Source organism: Anser anser (genome assembly GCF_964211835.1).
Source record: "Anser anser genome assembly, chromosome: 1".
In the NCBI taxonomy this organism is placed as follows: domain Eukaryota; kingdom Metazoa; phylum Chordata; class Aves; order Anseriformes; family Anatidae; genus Anser; species Anser anser.
In genome coordinates, this window is record NC_139720.1 from 181,159,777 (window position 1) to 181,180,174 (window position 20,398).

The 20,398-nt window shown below is 38.5% G+C and overlaps 1 protein-coding gene across 9 annotated transcripts in view; it reads right to left on the bottom strand.

Annotated features, from left to right (window-relative positions):
* ENOX1 (ecto-NOX disulfide-thiol exchanger 1) overlaps positions 1-20,398 on the bottom strand; it is a 365,091-nt gene that overhangs the window by 273,917 nt on the left and 70,776 nt on the right. For 7 of the 9 annotated variants that reach the window (XM_083811361.1, XM_083811360.1, XM_083811368.1 and 4 more), the window contains exon 2: positions 17,915-17,988. The gene's annotated coding sequence lies outside the window, so the exon portion shown is untranslated. Of the gene's footprint in view, positions 1-10,540; positions 10,619-11,151; positions 11,235-17,914; positions 17,989-20,398 lie in introns of all 9 variants that reach the window. The other 2 variants (XM_083811369.1, XM_083811370.1) reach the window with 2 other exon arrangements.

Consider the following 20,398-nt stretch of genomic DNA (forward strand, 5'->3'; position numbering starts at 1 on the left):
TCAAACTCCTTATTTAATTTTAAAAGCTGTACTGAAAGAAAGTCCTGTATGGGTTAACTGGGTGCTTGCTGAAGAACTGCTACATTTACAAGTATCAAAGATAGAGGACAGCACCATGCTCTGCTCTATGATTTACCTGCCATTATCAGGTAAAGTTGACGGTGGAAAACTGTGAGTGATGATTATTCCCTTCTGAGTAATCCTCATCAGGCAGGGAAAGGCCCTGCTATCTAAGAGCCTAACTTCCCTCTAACTTCCTGCATACAAATGAAGGTTGTTAGCTGCCCGAAATGTTATCTGTTTACCTGAATAAAGGTGATAAATTACCCTATTACATTTTCATACACAAATTTGAAGCTGGATTGAAGTCAGGTCAAGAATTTGCTTCAGCAAGTCTTGCTTGCTACGTATTTGGTCAGGGACCCTTATCTAGTAGGAAAAAACAAGGAGAAAAAGCCTTTGGGTGAGGGAGAGGAAAGAGGGAAAGGAAGAAAGCAACAAAGGTATGCTTGCAGACTGGAGACATTGCTGCTACCTTAATTCATCTTTCCTAGCTGGTAACCATTCTTAAAACAAATAGCAGTGTGACAGCATCCAAAATACATTTTTAGGATCCCTGATCGGCCAGGCTGGAGTCTATGCCATTACATCTTCATTGCTACCCAGAGCTCCCCTAACAAGCTAGATGTAATTGCTAGTATGGAGCAAGCTCCCCTTTAAGTGCGAGGAAGACTAACACAGTGCCTGACAGGGGCTTTACCATATTTACTCCAGCCTTTTTCTCCATCCCTTGGCAGACTTCTTCCACCTCCTCTTTACTTCTCTCCATTTTATATTCTTCTACCTTTTTCCTCGGTTTCTTTTTCCCTTTTAGGGACCTTTCACCCCTCCTCCCCTTTCTGCTAATCTTCACGCAAAGAATGATGACAATGAAGATGAAACAACTGCTGCATCTGAAAGTTATTTGCAAAATGATTCCCTCCTTCACTGTCTACAAAGATAAAGTCCAGCCTCTCCATTCCTGTCCCTAGCACTTGCTCCCTTTAGATAATAAGTCCTTCCACAAACAGCCTCAAATTCCTGAGACACCAATCATCACTGGGGAACCCACTTACAGCCATGTACAAACAAAACAGATCAGCTAAGAAACATGGTGAACTTAAATACAAATCCCTAGCACTGATTTGTCAGCAATTTTTATTCAGACCATGGTACAGAGATAATTTCTAGTTCCCAAAAATAAGAAGTCAGGATGCAAACCTGACCGAGATGTGAATTTAGGTCAGATTGTGTCCTGAAATAGACACACACATCTCCCACTGAGTCACATCATCTGGATGAAAAAATAACTCACGTTTTAACCTTGTTTAATACTCTGAACATGGGAAATCTAATGATGACCAAGTCTTTTTTTGCTTGATGTTCAAAACAAATGAGCAGCAGGGATTCTCTACTGGAAACTATCTTTGTTCAACATCTTCTCCAGGGATGTTGAACCTCCTGGGTTCCTGCAAGGTGTGTAACAGAAACAGTTTATACTAACCCAGAAGATCTACAAAGTGAATGGACTCGATAAAACCCCGAACATCTGAAGCTGAATTACTTAAGCGTATTGATTTTATGCAGACCCATGGTGGTGAAATTCCTACAGATGTTCTACTACTTGATGCTAGTTTCTCTTTAATATTTTTTCCTGTCTCTGGAAGAGTCCATTGGCAACAGCCATGCATGGTCCATTGCATTTTTACTTTACTTTTTTTCTGAAATATATGTTTATTACAATAAAGGAGATTTTAACTCTGGACATATTCGTGTGTTTTTGAAAGTAGAACAAAAAGAACATGTCCTTTTACAGTATCTACAGACATGCTCCTGGAGAACTGAGTTTACTCATGTCTGTTCATTCCACCTCAAAGCTCCAACCACAAGGAATAAACTTGAAATGATGATTTCTTCCTCTGATCCACACAATCTACCTTCTTTTCTACAATGCTACCGAGAAAAAAATAATAATAATAATAATTCACACATTTCTTTTTCAGACCTAAAACATTGCAACATCTTTTTAGCACATGCAGAATACAGTAGTGACCCAGTACCTATATTTGCCAGAACTCTAATAACAGAGAGAGTTACAGTAGGATCTTCTCAGAATATATCAGTCACATTAACAGGAGCAGATCATTGAGGTGGCTCTCTAAAATGCTGTTAAAAAGTCTGCTGGCCTTTAGGCACCATTTAAAGATATTTATCTGCTGATAAATATAATACTTTCTACATAAACCCTGCAAAATTTCCAGCAGCAGTAGACAAGAAACACATCGGTTTTCTCTGAACCTGAAAAAAATACAGATGCCTTAAGGTAAATAATTGTACTTCTGCTTTTTTATTTTCAGATCTTCTTGTAATCTTGAGATTGTATGTCTCATACTTCCCTGGAACTACATTTCAAATAAACATTCGGTGACATCTCCTGCCAAGTCACTCCAGACTATGAGGACACACCAAGTATTTCTGGACTTCTTTGGAAGGGAAAGATGTAGGTGACACACCCAGAATCACCAAGGGCTTGCATCATTGCTCTGAGAACATTTCCATCACCTCCGGAAAAGCTGGGTTTGTTTGTTGCTTGTTCTTTATCTGTCGAGTCCCTGCTTGTTACATTCTTGGCAAAAGAAGTTTCACAGCACTTGTGCTTTTGCACATAGGATTCTTGCCCTTTAAAACATATTTTAAACTATACTTAATTTGAGAGTCTTAGCCATTTTCTATACTCCTGCCATCAGCACAGACCATGCTTTAACAATCAGCTACTATTCACTTTGCAAAACAAAACTATTTCCAGCAGCATGAAACTTTGCCCAGAGTTCCAGAAGCTCAACCTCTGGCAGTTATCTACTCCTTGTCAAGATCTGCAGAAATGTAGTATATTTTTCCAGTTCATTACTTCAGATTACAATAGACAGAATGCAGGTTGTTTGAAGTTCTACAAAGATTTTAGCATGAATTTCATATGTTTTCTTGTCGTTGTTATTATTTTTATTTATTTTTTTATTCTCCTCACATTGAAGAAATTGTTTCTTAGGTAGGGTGGGTCTGAGGAACCCTGGAAACCCTGTTTGCTTTCTATAAATGAATGCAGGCAGATGGAATGGGTGCCAATTGCATTTAGAAGCATTGTTACAGGCAGCAATAGGTTAAGAGAGAACAGGGCCCATATCCAACCAAAACAAAGGGCTCTCAGAAGAAAGAATGATATTTTTCCATCCTCACGAATACTCCAGCTCTGGTCTCCTTGCTGTGTAATGCTGCTCCTGCCATTCCCAACGGCACCAGGGCTCCTTTCAGACCCCATCCTACACTCTTCTGGAGCTGTGGGTTCTGGATTTCATTTCAATCCACTGGCACTCTCTTCCTTAAATGTATCATTAAAGAACCTATGTGGGAGAACCCCTATTTAAATCCATCTGCGTTCAACAATGGCAATAAAAAATGATTGCATGCTTAAGCTTATAGAAAGCCAAGCGCAAGACCTGGGCCAGTATTCTTTTAATCAAATAATTGCTATTCAGGCAAGACTTTCTGTGCAAAAATTATTTCTTTTAAAAAGCCAAAAATATATTTGAATGAACTCAGGCACTTGAATGACTTTATTTAATGCCCATCATAATATTATATTATAAATATGTTGGAATATTTCTTTAGCTTTGTATATATTTTCTTTTCTAATCATACCACTAGAAAAATAATACCACACTCTGGGATAAAAGAAAAACACAGTTATTGGAAAGAAGCTTCTTCTTTAGCTTGCCAAGCAGCTACCAGCCTTCCAAGCAGCAGAAACAGCATACAGTAGGGTTGCTATACAACATAATCAGTGGGACTTGGAGAATTGCTTTGCCGTTTCCAAACGTATAATGACTGTTCTGAAATGGCTGTGTTTTGCATGAGGAGGATTTGAAGGGAAGCAGGTGGCTACTAACAACAGTAAACATCGTACTACTATTAGAGGCGTGGGGAGAGGAGGGCAAGAGCCTGGTGCCAGAGTATTTCATCTCTTCATGACCATCTTAGAAAAGGACTGGCACAGGGAAAAGACAGCTCTGTTGTGACACATTATCAATCCACTGCAACTTTATTCTCCAAAGGTTTTTACCTTTCTAAAACACGGTAATAACTATCTGGCTGGATTGATTTCTTGTTTTCCCCTGATGATTTCATTGTAATAAAATTTCACACAGAGCAGTGCTACGTGTGAAGGGTCACCGAAGACTTCTGTAAAAACCCATTGTTAAAATTCAGGCTGTATGAAGGAAAGAAGAAAAGGAGAGGCAGGCAGAAAAAAAAATAAGAAAAAAGAAAGAAGTCTGAGGTTATTTACTTGTCTCTAACAGGCTTGGATTACATTCAGGATATAATGAAATCTATCATACCATCTAGACATGACAATGTCTATGCTTCATCATAATATTTGTAAACAGCAGCCTCTTTTATCTATAGAATGGATCAAATTCTACTCACCATGTGATAATTTCAGAAAGATTTTCCAGAAAGAGAACGCTCTTAGACTCCACAAAATATAGCTTGCCTGCTCTGCTCAGAGTTCAAATTACCAGTCTAAACGCTATCAATAAAATCAAATATATTTTTTTTCCTTCAGGAAAACAGAATCATAGCAGCCTGTCTCTGTTAACTGGGTGGGTATTTCCTGGCAAAATCCCCCTATTCCTACCTACCACCTGCCCCCACCTAAAGACTATAGGGTTCAGAAATAATTCACACAGAAAGTCAAGCACAATGTCAGCAGGAGGTGAGCTGCTCACTCTACTCATCCACCAACACACAGCTGTGGTTCTTTTGTTTAATTAACTTATGTCTGCTGTTATTTTTCTGGGGATTGTGCCCATTTGTGCAGGCCACCAATAAATGGACAGCAAGATTACAGAATAGCACAAACACGTCCAGCAAAGTGCCCTTAACAGCCATTTGCTTGCCAAAAAAGAACTACCTCTATTCTTAGTTAGAGTTAGGAGAAAACGTTTGTGTTTAAATGGAAAAATCTATTAAGACCGTTCCTGCTTCTTCCCTTCTGCAGGCTAATGTACTCCAAAATGCAGATTTCTTCAAAAGACTAGAAGTATATCTGGAAGAGCTTCTTGCTAAACTACTTGCTACACACAGATAATACCATCCTGGGGACAATTTTCTCCTGCTACTTTTAATGTGAAGTGGCATTTTCAAAATCATTTTGTCAGCACCTCTTCTACACAGGCAGGGATTGAATTCTGACAGAACTGAAGTAACCGTAATACTGTCTTTGTTGTAGAGCCAGCCTTGCAAGGTACTCAATGTCCTTGACTTTCATTACTCTAAGTAAGGTACACTGTTCCGGGTAGGACTTTACACTAGGAAAAAAAACCAAAAACAAACAAACAAAAAAACCTTTAGGAGTGCACGGAACCAGAAATAATAATAGTAATGATATTAATAACAATTCTGAAAATGAGTAGTTTATTGAGCTAAGAAGAATTTTACCGTACTTAAGAAGATGTCCTGTATCTCAGCTTATATAGCATAGAACATTAAAAAATAAGCAATCATCATTATCAGTGCTCTCATTTAAGGGAGGGGAAAATGAGAAGCACAGGCCAATACCATCATCATCCAGAGGAAAGTCACAGCATGAGCTGGTGGTAGCAACAACTGCCCAAACATTTGAACTCTGTGCTTTGGTCAGTAGACCAGTGTGCACTTATACACAAAAAACAGGACTCCTAATGCTTTGAATGGAAGTCAAAAGTTACAATTCATATCAGAAGGCATCAGAAGTAAAGAGCAGTGACAGAAATTGTAACACAAAATTGTTCTGCAGAGATTTTGACTTATAAAAAAAAATAGCAGGCAGGATTCTCTGGACATGCTGGGTTTTGTTCGTCAGATAAAATATCACTGTCCAGATTGCTGAGGAGTCCTTTCACACTCATCAGAGAGAAACAAACACATGCTGATGTTAAGCGTTTGGTCAAGTGCACATATTTATTCTTCCCGAGACAACAAATACTTCTGCTAAAGTACTGCTAGCTCCTTCATCTCCTTCACAATCAGATGTCTACAATCCTTCACTGGGCAGCCAAGATGGACCAGATAAAATAAAGATGAAGATACAGGCCTCAAGACACAGCCAGAATATATAGCATCTTCTTTCTGAAGGCCAATGTTGCTTTTTTTTGTAAATAATTATTCTACCAACTGATGCATGGTAAAGATTGGCAAGCAAGAGAAGAATTCTTAATTACTTTTTCTTACACATTCATATATGCTAATACTGCTAACTGCTAATGTTGACTTTTATTTTTTAAACTGTTTTGTTACTCTTCTGTTTATGTATGCTCCCATCCTGCACATTGCATAAGCATCATTTATTCAGTGAGGAGAAAGCAGGAGAGTCTGATGAATCTCCATTAACATGGAACACACAAGCCCGGAATACTTCATTTTAAGCACAGAGAGAAATCTGTTTTCTGATGAGGAATAAAACAGGCCCTTGAACTTAAAAGTCAACAACAGAAAAAAAAAAAATCAACATGCAAACACATGAAGGTATGAGTTATTGTAGTAAAAGAAAGTTATTCAGGAGTCAATAATTTTTTCAAAAGGATTAACAGAGCATATATAGCATTACCCATAATGAGATAGGATGAGTACGGGAAGTACAATTTGCATGCTGTTTAGATTCAACAGATAGTTACACTGTTGATATCCTAAGTGCTGTGTTGTTTCTCTAAAGGTAGAGGTCCTGCACATCCTCTGAAAATTAATACAGTTCAAAGACAATGGTAAAAATTGCAACCTTTTCAGTATCTAGTGGAGTTTAAACTGTATAAGAAGGATGGTCCTTTAGATGACTAAATTTCCTTTTTATCAACAGGTCACAGGGGTTGGCTGAAAAAGGCATCAAGGCAACTTTTTGAATCCAGATCTATTTACCTCTTGGATTCAACCAGAAATTTAATGCCAAATGGAAAACAGTAGGTAAGCACGAAAGCTAAAGTAATTTATCACTGCTATCTTTTCAACAGATAAGCATTTCTTTGTTTGAACAAATACACATTATAGTACATGAAAACAAAAATGTTTTGAACAGCACAGCTTCTATAAGACTTCTACATAATGAAATTTCTGAAAACATTCAGCATAGGAGTTTTGATGCACAAAGAACATTATTAATTTTTCTTCCACATGACAAATAGATAAATACCTCTATGCTAAACACAGTTTTAAGTACCATACGCTGTTCAGGTTTGTATTTTTCGAAGCTTCAGAAAGCATGAAGAGATGTACTTAAATTATTAATTTCTCAGTATATAAGGTTAAAAAAGCCTAAACAATTCAGTTGAAAACCAGTTCATCTGATAAGTAATAAGAATTGTTTTTCCCTCGACTGCCACTTACAAAGCCAGTCTTGATTCTGATACAACCTGGTTTATTTTCATCTCATACCAGTAATAATGGTATTCATCAGTGATAATACTGGATACTTATCATTACCAGAAATAATGGTTCTTCAGATGCCCCTGCTGCAACCTCACCGTGCAGTATATGTGCTGTCAGCAGCAGCTGTATCACTAATCTATGCTTTCTTTTTGGTCATCTTATAATAGAATCATAGAATGGTTTGAGTTGGAAGGGACCTTAAGGATTATCTAGTTCCTACTCCCTGCCATGGGCAGGGATGTCACCCACTAGATCAGGTTGGCCAAGGCCCCATCCAGCCTGGCCTTGAACACCTCCAGGGATGGGGCATCCAGAGCTTCTCTAGGCAACCTGTGCCAGTGCCTCACTACCCTTACAGTGAATAATTTCTTCCTGGTGATTAATCTTGGTCATTAATTGATCAGAATTTAGACTGTGGCTCTTTGGAAGGCACATGCCTCATTCAAACTGCTTTGGCTCAACAAAGTAAACAAGAATAAAGAGCTAAATAGAGCTTTCCCTTCCCTCACTCCACATGAGGGAAAAAATACAATTACAAATGACATATAAAATCCATCTACCATGAATAAAAAGAAGTAGAAAGAAGGTGGTTGCATTTGTACCCATCAGATAGAATGTACGAGATTCTAAATTGCACTCACAGATGTTTTTTAAAAGCTGATAAAGGCGATTGGAATCCAGGAAGCAGTAGTATGAGAAGAAATTAATGATTATGTGGGTTTTCTCTCGTTTTCTTTTCTATGTGATTAATTAAAGGGAGCCATGTATCTAGTGCATTTTAACACTAGTGTTAGATGTGACTGCTGATACACTGATAGAACAGTCTATCAAAATGGAGAGGAAAAAAAGAAGCTCTAAGTAGAACTACAGTTTATAGGAAATCAAAACCACTGTTTGTACCAAATGCTTGTGTGAACCTTCCAAATTGGCAGAAAGGTAGAAAGGGGATTGCATATCAATCCTTTGCCTGCAACAAGTAGTGGTTATTGGAAGGAAGAGGCTCTTAACTCTTAAGAGTAAAGGCAAGCACAGACAACAAGGAAGAAGAACTAGAACATGGTTTGTAGACAGTCTACGGGGGAAGGAAAAAGCCATCCGAAAGAATCCTAGAGTTTCTTCACTGTTTTTGTTGAATCTTTGAGGATGAAGAGCAAAGAAATTTCTTTTTGAGAAATGAATGATTTTACAATGAGAAGGAAGTTTCACAGAATTCCATGAGGTAAATATGGAAACCAGATACAAAATAAATTAAATCAATGAGAGGAAAGAGAAGCTGCAGAAATATAGTCTCCACTGTTTTCTTTCCACATTCACAAAAAAAAAAAAAAAAAAAAAAGTAAAAAGTCACTTTTCCAGTCCAGGTTAGCAGCCCTTGCACATCTCATATGGCATTTCACACTGTGCTAACATCCCTTTTGTCTTGGACCTCCAAAATTGCCTAGTGTTGGTATTCAAGCTTTAGGGTAGAACGGGTCACTAAGGAGGATCATTTCTCTTCCAGTCCTTTTAAGACTTCTTGACCAGTGAACATCTGTCCTGCATGTTTAAAATCTTGTAAGGATTCATAATTGAGCTTTTAGTTTATGCCCTCCAGAACATTCAGGATTTAAGAAACTCAACCCATAGGCTGAAGAGTTTCTTTAAATAGACACTACTTACAAGCACAGTGAAGTATACATACTTGCATGGGCAATAACCTCCTGCACCTTGTGGAAAGACAGTAGGAAGACAGTTTTTGGCCTAACATGACACAGTTCTGCACACCTGAACAGTCTATGAAGAGCCTACAGCACTGCTGTAAGGAAGTCTCCACCAAAGAGCAATCTAAGTATGGCAGATGGATGGATGGATGGATCCACATGGGCAACACCCAAACTAGAAGCAAGAAGTTCTCAACATTTTTTTCCCTTTCAGATTTTCAAAAGAATAACATAAAAATTAATGACTGCTGAACTAGAGGCAAGGAGATTCACAAGAAAGATGATAATTTTCTATACCGAGGTTACAAACCAGACAGCAGTTTGTTTGCAGTGTAAGAAAGTTATACAATCATTTTGTCTATGTCTTGTACCAATACAAAGAAATGTAGTCTCTTCCAAGAGAATGTATTGCAGCACATCCCCTTGCTGATTTAGGATGGTAGTGTTTACCTTTCCTTACAAGCCATCTGAGAGACAATTTTATATTGTGTAAATGCAGTGGGGACATGGATTAATTTCAAACCTATCACATAATCTGATGAGATTTCCCATGAGATCTCCTAACAGTTTGCAGCACTGTGAGCCATTATTTCCATATTTATTGGAAATAACGTCTGAGCCAAGGCAAGGCACAATATTCCCACTGAAAGCTGTCATGACAGGAATGGAATTAACTCTTGTTGCTGTATACGTGGAGGGTCTTTTTGCCTTTATTAGCATGCACCCCAAATAATAACTAATTCCATGACGATATAGCATACCGTACAACAGTACCATGTGGGGCCTGCTAAATTTTGACCTACATTCTCTTCTACATATACTGAACAAAAGTCAGATTTCACCTGCATTTATATAAGGCTGATGCAACTCCATCATTTCCAGTGGACAAGCTCCTGGGTCTTGCCAATATGGCATCAGAATTGAATCTGTGATATGGCAAGTACTCAAAATCTTTTAAGATGGAATTTATTAAGGAGAAAGACCTTAATCACAATGAACTTTAATACTTATTATCAGTTTAAAAGATGAGTAAGAAGAGGTTTGGATTTTTTTTGTTTTTGTTTGTGTTTTGTTTTGTTTTTCATTCAGTCAGTCGTATTATGGAACTAGCTACCTATTTGAAGAGTTCTCCAGCTCTTTGGTGTTACCAGTTGTGGAGAGATACATTCCTTTGTGCTTCATGGTCCTAGTAGCCATACTGATGTCTCTGGCTGTATGGAAGACTCAACTACATTACAATAATTTTTAGATTCCCAAGCCATTTTCCTCCAAATTTTTACCCAACATTTCTGGCTTATTTTTTGTAAGTAAACTTTCTTCATTTTTAGTTGACCTGTTTCTTTTACCTGATTCATTCAAGGATGCTTGTAACACTGCAATTTGTCACCACGGAAACAACTGTTCGGTCAGTACAGCTGATGACACTGAACAAATCAAATAAGAAAATCATGAAAATCATTAAAAGAAAAGAAAGAGAAAAAAATACTTCTAAACAAATGCAGTAATAATTTGGAACAACCAGGAAGGAAATTCAATTGAATGTGATGACTTAATTTCAGTTTTCAAAATTGCAGCTTTTAAAAAAAAAAAAAACTTTTTATGTTTCTCTGTGGGTGTCAGTGACTGAGTAAAATCCAGTAAAACGGGTTCTAGCAAGCCCATATCATAACCAGCACTGCATCTCACAATGAGATTGTTGCAGCTCCAACATCCCTGCCAACATTTTCATGGGAAGCTGAGGCACGGCAGACTTCTCTCTAAGGGCATACAGAGATCTGCCTTGTCCACTTAATTAGCCACTTAACCATTCCATCCAAAAAGGCTGAACATGCAGCTGTCTGCAAATAGCCTGCCATTGCCCAGCAGCTTTAAATATTATATATATATCTTTATCTAGCTCCATTTTCCTGACAGAAATAACCCTAGGCCCGAAATCTCTTCAGCTGTTTTTCCCTACCCATGTCAATGCTACAGTGATGTCTCTTTTATGGGTCAATGTTGATTTTCATCCAGGTTTCTGTAAAGCTTTGGGGGAAAAACCTTAGAAAAGGAAAGACAGATGCTATGTCATAATCCAGGGCAGACTTTTGGAGATTTACCTATAAGTCAAATATAAATGCAGGATAGCCTCATTGCTATTTAAATAATATATTTCAGTATTTAGCAAGAATGTAGATAAACCCATTCAAGATTCTGGCTAATTTACAAATTTCTTACATATTTCTTATAGCTACTGATAACACGCACCTAAAAATGCCTTCATAAGGTGATTCTAACTATAAAAATAATAATAAATCACATTTATCATAAAAGTGTCTTAAAGCTTTATAATTTTGTCACATTTTGCATGAAAAATAACCTCAAATTTATTTCTTAAATAATATAATTGATGCTGATTTAGGAGCTGCCATTTCCATCACTATCATACATGAAATCTCTGGGGGATTAAACTTTAGGAGACACTCTCACAAAAATGAAGCGCCTCTCTTATAGCTTTATTAATTAAATGTAATTAATTTACTAGTGCCCTGAAATGGCAAGTATTAAAAAAATAATAAAATCCTCAAGCATTTTTGCTTTACATGGGATAAATGCTACAATCATTCTTTCCTTTTAGGGAAAACGCAGAGGAAATACTATTAGGTGATAGTGGAGTTCTTCGCAGCAGGTCGATTGAGATTGTCAGGATTCATTAGCGTGTGTGTGACTGGTAAATAATTGAGTTAATTTTAGGTTGAGTGACATATTTAGAAAACTATGAATCACCTTATTTTGTGAATTTAATCAACCTTTGCTCTTCCCCAGATAGTTCAGCATACATCTGCAATATTAACTCGAGCTTACTCTTCACTGTGCACCTCTGACAAATACCAATGGTCTGCAAACTTTCAAAATCATCACCTGCTTTAAATGCTGGCCTCAAGCAAGGAGTTCAACATAATAAAGCATCACAATTACAAAGAAAACAAGAAATTTAAAAAAAAAAAAAAAAAAAACAAGAAACCTGAGGAAAAATCTTTCTTTAACTAAAGTTTTAGCAAGTTTTATGTCAAGATCTCAATTTGCTTTGTCTCTAAGAACAAAAATAACTCAAGTCCCCTACATACCAATGTAGAAAGAATATTTCTCTAGAAACTTTCAAAAAAAATAGCTCCTGTTTGAAAAATTTGGTCAACTCTACAATGCTTCTTTCCACTGACACACTGTTAGCCCAACCAAACCACATTAGAAAAGCAAAAATTGCACTGCATGAAGATCTTCCAGCCTTGGCTTCTGAAAAAAAAAGGCTGTTTTCACAGGCTGGAAACACCTTTCTCAAAGTTTTGCTTTATTTGGAATCAAGTCACAATTCCTAGCTAATGTGAGTGAGCTATTCATTTATTTTTCATTGGATGCCTTCTGACCTCTTAGCCCAAAGTTTCTTTTCATTTCTAAAACACATTCTATTAGCACTAGATTTGATATTGAAAATGACAACATTTAGGTAAAACAGTGAGCTTTTCTATGTAAAATGTACACTGTGAAGATATGTGCTTGCAAAAAGGGTAATTACTCTTCAGATTCATATTTTGAATATGAAAACAAATTACTTGTGGATTACTGGCAGCTACAGCTTGGGCGCTGACACTTAACTGTTTGTTATTAATAAGCAAAGCAATTAATGTAATTATAAATATGGAAAAGAAAAATATCAACACTATTTACATTAGTTAGTTACTAGGAGGTAAAATACTTTGTCAGCTGTAATACAATACAAATTGCTGCAAAGCGTTTAATACAATTATAACATGCATATATTCAAAGCACTACAGTTTATATTCTAGGTCTGTCCTCCTGGGATCAATTTATGATACTCTGTGCTGGGTATCTTGTCTTTACAAAGCCACGTTACTTAGCTCCTATGTTGCTACATTTGGCTACCACGCACTTTATGTATGTGTACGATTACAGACCCAATCATTGCATAATGAAGAGCGATGCACATCGCTGGGATACACAGGGACCCAAAGCAGGATGCTGATGAGCATCCATACAGAAAGCATGACACATGAGTGTGCGCCTCTCTCCGAATTCTGAAACATTTTCCTCAAGCAAGCACAGTAAAAGAGGCGTAACAGAATCAATAGCAGATCGTATCCACTTCATTGCATTGGTTTCTTGAGCGTTCGTATTAAAAAAAAAAAATAAATCTTTCACTTGGACATTTACCGTCTTCACACCTGCATGGCACATAGTGACATGCAGCATCTCTGTAATGGAGGTCTAAAGAAGCAGTTCCTATAGGTGACAGCCACTTTGGTGGGCAATATAAGGCGGGCGCTCACACCCTAAGCAGAACACCCAGTCATTAAGCCATATAAGCAGAAAGACTTGCCTTCATTTTCCTTCATTTTCTGGCTTTTGGTATTAAAATCTGTGTTTAGAAATACTGGTATTATAAATGGTAGCCCAGATGAAACAAGACAATTTCAAAGCTCCTTACTACTGCTTTAATTTTTAAGTCTGACAGTTGTGTAACACGTTAGTGACATCCTCAATTAATAACACTGCGTGTTACTTGGTAACATATGGCATGTTTAGCAACGTGACTCAGCCCCAATTGTTCCAGCGAATCCAAAGACGATTTTGCTTCCAGATTCCCATGTACCAAAGTGTCGTGCTTGTAATCACCTATTGTAAACACACATTTTCCAGTGCTGCAAAGGGAGACAAACAGTTGCAATGCCAAGGCAATTCAGAAAAGGTAAGTGTTTTAACGTGGATCTTCTTTGCATAACTTTGATAAATAGAAGGTACAACGTAGCAGAGACACACAGTACTAAATACAGGGCACTGCCTAGATGGGGAAGCACAGGGCAAATTAAAAATGAACATGGATCTGCTAAAAGCTGACACCTTCTCTAACCAAACCAAATTGCTGCTGCCCAGGGATACTGGCTGATGCAGTCTTGCTTTGTTTCCCAGCTGCTCCATGAAGCTGATCCAAAGCCCACTGAAGGCAATGAAGCTTCAAGTAAGAACAAGAATGAACAAAACATCTGTATGTATCTCTTCTGGCCTAGGGCTGGCTGGGGGCTGATACAACCCCAGGTTTTTGATGGAGCAGCCTCCATGCTGCCCTAACTCTCCCCCCTGCATGCCTGGATTTAACACACTGGTTACAGCCTGATGTTTTATCCATATTCCCATCCCTCCTCTGAACTGTGCTCCCTTGCTCAAATACTCGAGCACAGAGCTGTTTGAAGAAACAGTCCTTCAAATCTGTCACTGTCCGCTGAAGCTCACAAACTTTCTAATTAGAAAAACAAATGGGAGGAGCAAGGTCACCCCAGACCTTCAGAGGATCCCCATGGGTGATACACACCTGCAAGACTATCAGCCACCTTCCTTCAGCCGTGAGGCTGTGCAACACCTGGTCAAGGAATGGGTGACCCAGGTGGAAGGTCAGGTACCTGCAGGGGACATCCTGGGAGCCAGTGGACATAAGTACAACGAGGGGAGGTAGGGTACAGCCTGGTAGGTGACCACTGCCCCTGTTAAGTGACAGCAGTGCCTGAGCAGCAGTGCCAAAGGGCCACGGTTCCTATGCTCTTTGCCCTGCCACCTGAAGGGATGGGACACAAGTCTTCTGGCTGATCTTCCCGGCTTCTTGCCTGTTTGCCACAATTTAACATTAGTTCCCGTGTTTAATGTTTCAGATTTGTGTGTAGTCAAAAAATAAGTCGGCATGCCAGTTATTTCTCCAAGGTTTCAGAACACAAACTTTGCAGCTCTTCTGTTGTTTTGCATAGGCTGCCACAGATGGAAGACAGATATCTGTCCGCCAACGTTTAAAGAGGACCAGATTTTTTTGTTTAGAGTTTTTCACTGTTTAGCACTCCCAGTCGCACAATCAGCTAGACCAATCCTTCCCTCCGTAAAAAGCGCATACATGAATGAACACGAGATACCATTGTCTGTGCAGAATTCACACACATAAAGACATCTGCAGAGCACTGGGACTGCCTTGACAGTTAGTTTTGGAAGGAAATGGGTCAACAACTTCTAACCTGGTTGGAAAGCTCTAAAATTAATGTAACTTTCTGCCAAAAGGGAAAGGAAACTGAAAGGGAAGGAAAACAAAGTTGCCCAGTAGCCATTTCAGCTAGCATCTGACAGGAAGATTTGTTATTTCCAAGTCTTTCCAACTGAAATATCGGCGGAAAGTTGTTGCGTTGGTGCACCCTCTTGCTAAATCAGCCGTGCTCCTTTCCCAGCTGGCTGATGATTTAGACTGACCTCACATTCTCCAGCTTCCTTCTGCAGCAGTTACAGTCATTCTCTGCCATCATACCTCATCCTCCACCTTTGAAAAGTTTTCACACCCTTCAGGCTCATCACGACAGCCCTGCGAGCATAAGCTGAAGCCAACTTGACACAACAGATTCAGCTTTTCTCTCCGAGGCACACATATGTCACAAAGATTGCAGTTCATCACCTACGCTTCTCAAATGTTGCTGAGCACGCTCGAGTGGGATAGCACTTGCAAACAGGACAGCACTGATGCTTCTTTTTTAACTTAAAAAAAGAAAAAAAATGGCTAATGTAAGTCCGTCTGAAGTTCACAATTCATGTTCTGTGAACTGTCTCATGCTGTGTCCAAAAGCTGCACAGAAAAAATTGTCACTGGAATCCCGTGCACAGCCCTGGGAATGAGGCTTTTCTTCTGCCCCAACATCTCCTGAGCTTGAATACTTCAGGGCTTACAGATTTCTTCCCTATTCATTAGGGTGGTGTCATTGGGTGGTGCCTGAATGCCTGTGTGCACACAGGCAGAAGTTTTCCAGGAGCAACGGAAAGTAAACTATGCCACAGAAGTCATACAGTGCTTACTGATTTCTTCCTTGCGCATGATGTCTTGGGAAAACTTGAGGGAGAAAATGAATGCTGACAACTGACAGGCATCGGGCAGTGCCTTGAGGAAAGCAGGGAAACATGCTTCCCCACGGACAAGGGCACCGGTGGAGGGAGGGGAGAGGAGAGATGGCTGCTTCGCTCCCAGACAGGGATTAGAAGTCGCAGGTGAACCAAGGCCACCTGCCCTACTAATAGTTTCAGCTTCCTGCTCAAAATAAGGAGCAAGTTCACACATTTGTTCTCCACTTGGGTTCAGGCATAAGCTGCAACACAGATGTTCACAGGGCACAAAGGGGACACCCAGCAGAGCTGGCTGCAAAAGAAAATTTACAAGAATGACAGCAAGTTTCCTTTTACAGCAGACTCTCTAGAGAGGCAGTAAGAGGCAGTAAAAAGGAAGCTCATTCTGCTATGATTTTTTCTTAAGCTCCTCCTTGTGTAAGATCCCACTGCTGCCAACCTCCAGAGACTGAAAATGAATTAAAAAGAGGAGGAAAAAGCAAAAACCATGGGAAAGCAAAATAAAGGAGCAAAAGAGAAAACAAAGCAGAACAAATGAGACAAATGCATCACAAAGAGGGCATAGAGGAAAAAAGAGATAAATAAAGGCACATCACTAGATTTGAGAAATATTAAAGAAACAGTGGTAAGATCTTCTGCACACATGTTGAAAACATCATTAAACATAGGATCCTCTAACATGCCTCAACACAGGCCTGAACATCCAGGAGATCCAGTAGCAGGACAATTATACATTAAATGATCCAGGCAAACCCCTGACCCCATGCATAAAATGGAGACAGTGGTTCTCCAGCTTCTGTCAGGCATCTTGGGACTTACAGATGAAGCACTCAGTGAAAATACTTTGCATTCCATTTCTTAGAGAACATGTAACTTCTTTTGAAAACCAATCTTTTGGGTCCTCTACACAAAAATCTAATTATGAATTTTATTCTATAAGAACAATTCAACCTCTCCCCCATTATAAATCTCTTAAAATTTTCTCATACAGATCAAATTCAGTTCAGTTGTTACATCCATACATTTGAGAACCCTTTTCCTCTTTAGAGCTGAGATGAAAAAAATGTCTGGTTTTGTAAATTCTTTAGAAAGAATAAAACCTTCTACATCTTCTCTTGTTTCCCCCTCTCCATTACTAGAAGTTTAGCAGCATTTCAAGCATCATAAAGTGTGGCCTGAGTTTTAAAAAGGAAATCACCTAAAAATTGCTTCGTTATATGCAAGAATGTACTTCTGAAATTGCCTGAATATTTTCTGTAAATGTTCCAAGTAAGATACTAGCTTCACTGAAATACTTGAGAAAATTTTCAGGAACTCCAGCATGCCCGAGTTTTTTACCTTTATAGACTTTTTCTTCGAGCATTTCTTCACATTCATACCTTAACTACCTTAAGCAGTTGCAAGGAAAATCAAAGGAAACACACACAAAAAGCCAGGTAAAGCACAATCTTAAGTACGGGAGGATCAAGAGTAGAGCTACTTCTTCCAACTCACTTGCTTTATGTTCAGAACTTGTTAGTTGCTCATAGAGACTCACTTTTTCCTTCAGTTAGAAGTTAAATTTGTAAGTTTGGCTCCACGTTTCTCCCTGAGTAACTGTAAGCATCAAACACTTCCCAGTTTCTGCCATACAAATACCACTATATTGAAAATTCAGCCTCCAAAGATCCATCGTATTCTCCCATTCATGGCAGCTGAGATTTATCAAGAGCTTTTAAGAAGTTCAGCATTAAACTGTCAACAAAACTCACACATACTCCAAATCATCCAACAAAAAATATGAATGTATCCATTACACATACCAATTTATTGCAGATATTCTCCAACTTTCAAGAAGCATATAATCAAGAATTGCTTCAAGTTCAGAATCCAAGATCTGAAAAGGAGATAATATATACAAGTCACTAAATATATACAGCTTAAGGCTACAAAAGAAAAGAAAAAAAATCATCGTATTTGGAAATGAGTTTATGAGATAGTTCTTCTACAGTAGTGCATCACATGAGCCATTCTGGGTGATAAAACTGATGGTATGATAATTTAAAGATTATTAAATTTAACATATATAATAGTATATAGATTCTTAGACAACTTCTGCATATGAGTTCAAAATTAGTACAAAACTCTGAAAACACATCAAATTTCCAAATAGCACTTTTACTACAACTATCCGTAATGAAAGAACAAAAACAATATATTCAATATGCAAAAATGACAGTAGCATAGCAGAAAATAAAAATGTATTAGGAAAGCACAAACATCCATATATACATTTATGCAATATTCTACCTTTAATTTGCAGCAAGATTGTGGCATGAACAGGGAAACCACATGAAAAAAAATCAAGGACATCACTATGTGCATTATCTCTTTGTCCAAAAATGCTGAATAGGGCAGTTCTGCTACAAATGTGAAATTCTAGATGCACATTTTTGTAAGCATATGTGTAACACCTAGTCGCAATTAGTCCTAGAGTATCTGTAATTTTTCGTGGTGATTCTTGCACATTGACATAGAGCATAATGCGTTTGATAAGACTAACGTGCAAAAAAAAAAATGCTGAAGAAGATGCACTGGAAGAAAGAAACAGGCTCAGCAGACCAAGAAAAGATGCAGAGGAGAAAAAAAAAAAAAATGAGGAGGAAAAGAATTTCATTTGTCCAAATACACTTGGTCTGATCTTCGTTCTGGACAGTGATTTCTGAGATGACAACATCAGCTTCAACACCATGAGTAGATGGTGCACTGAGTATTTCTACTGCACCATTATTATCATTGAATTCTGCAGCAGGAAAAACTCTTTCACACAGTGCTGTCAAATAGCCACATCCCTAAAAAGAATTAGATTGCACATTAGAAAAAGTCTTGCCTCTTTCCTTTCCCCACATTTTTTCCTGAGCTTTAGCCTGCAGCTGCACCACTGGTACCCACCACATGATTCCCAGCGTAGGCAAAGTGAATCACCCCAGCAAAGTTAGATGAATCAGTAACAGAACAGCCTATACCCACTATGCATCAATGGTCACCTGGCTGGGAGCACCTATGTGCTCCAGCTGCATAGCAGGCATTTTCTTCTCTAAAGGTTCAACCCACCAAAGGAGTCCTAGACTCCCTCTGTTCCCTCCTGTGAGCTGGTAATTTTCAAGCAGAGAGACAAAATGTAAATATCAGCATGGATAATTATTTCACTGCTCATTTTTTTGCAAGATAATCAGACATAAAGATATGGCTGTCTCTGAGAAGCAGAAGCAGTAGAAATTTTCATCCAGCAACTGCATGAAAGATCCTGCCAATTCTTCTCACAAAGGCAACAGTTCACTGATTTGTAGCTGCTACCTACTTTCATGTGTAAGAACAACTACAGAAATCCTTCACTGGTCTTCTCTACATATTTTCAGGCAACCTCTATAAACATGACAATAGTGAGGATTATTTATTCTATACACTACATTGCCATTCCTGCTGTTGATGTCAACTGTGGAGAAGCCAGGCACAGCAACTCAGGCTCCATCACAGGGAGGCACGAGTAACGCCACTACTTCTCTGCCCTTTACAATTTCTATTCAATTCCCCCAAAGAGATTTTCCTTAGCAGAGGAATCAAAAAGAGAATGCCATTAAAGTTAAATGTGTAAATCAGCCAAATATCACCTCCAAAAGCAGTGGGAACTATTTACTAGGTAATACCAATAAGAAGCAACTGCAAGATCAGAGAGTAGCCACAGTTTACCCTTTATTCTCTACAGTAACATCTTCTGCTTTTCTGCATTTCCTTCTCCATCAATTAGCCTTGTAGCATTTTTCCCACATAAATTTATTCCCTACACTATGTTTTCCCCTCTTATTTATCCCTCTCATCTCTTACCCACTTTTATGGCTGCATGATTTATCCTCGCTTGCAGTGTTCTGCAGTTGACTGTAAGCACTCAAGCTACCACACCTGAACAGGAGTTACCACTCATCATTAGGCACCTAAATGCACAGATTCCAGGCTGCAAACATCTTAGGCTGAGTAATCTTCATGATAGGCAGTAGCTTCCAAGGGCTGAACTATGAAGACAAACCCAACTTTTCTTGTAAAGGTAACCTTCAAAACACGAGTCGCGTGTAAAATTCTCCTAACATGATAATGCATAAAACAACATTATTCGAAGACAGGTCTCAAGGGATTGTTGACCTGAAAATTTCTTGTATCACATTTATAGAGGAGCAGTATGAATTATTGCATGGCTGAGACAGGTCTGTTGCAACCGACGTTACATGTGAGTATACGCACTAAAATTGCTC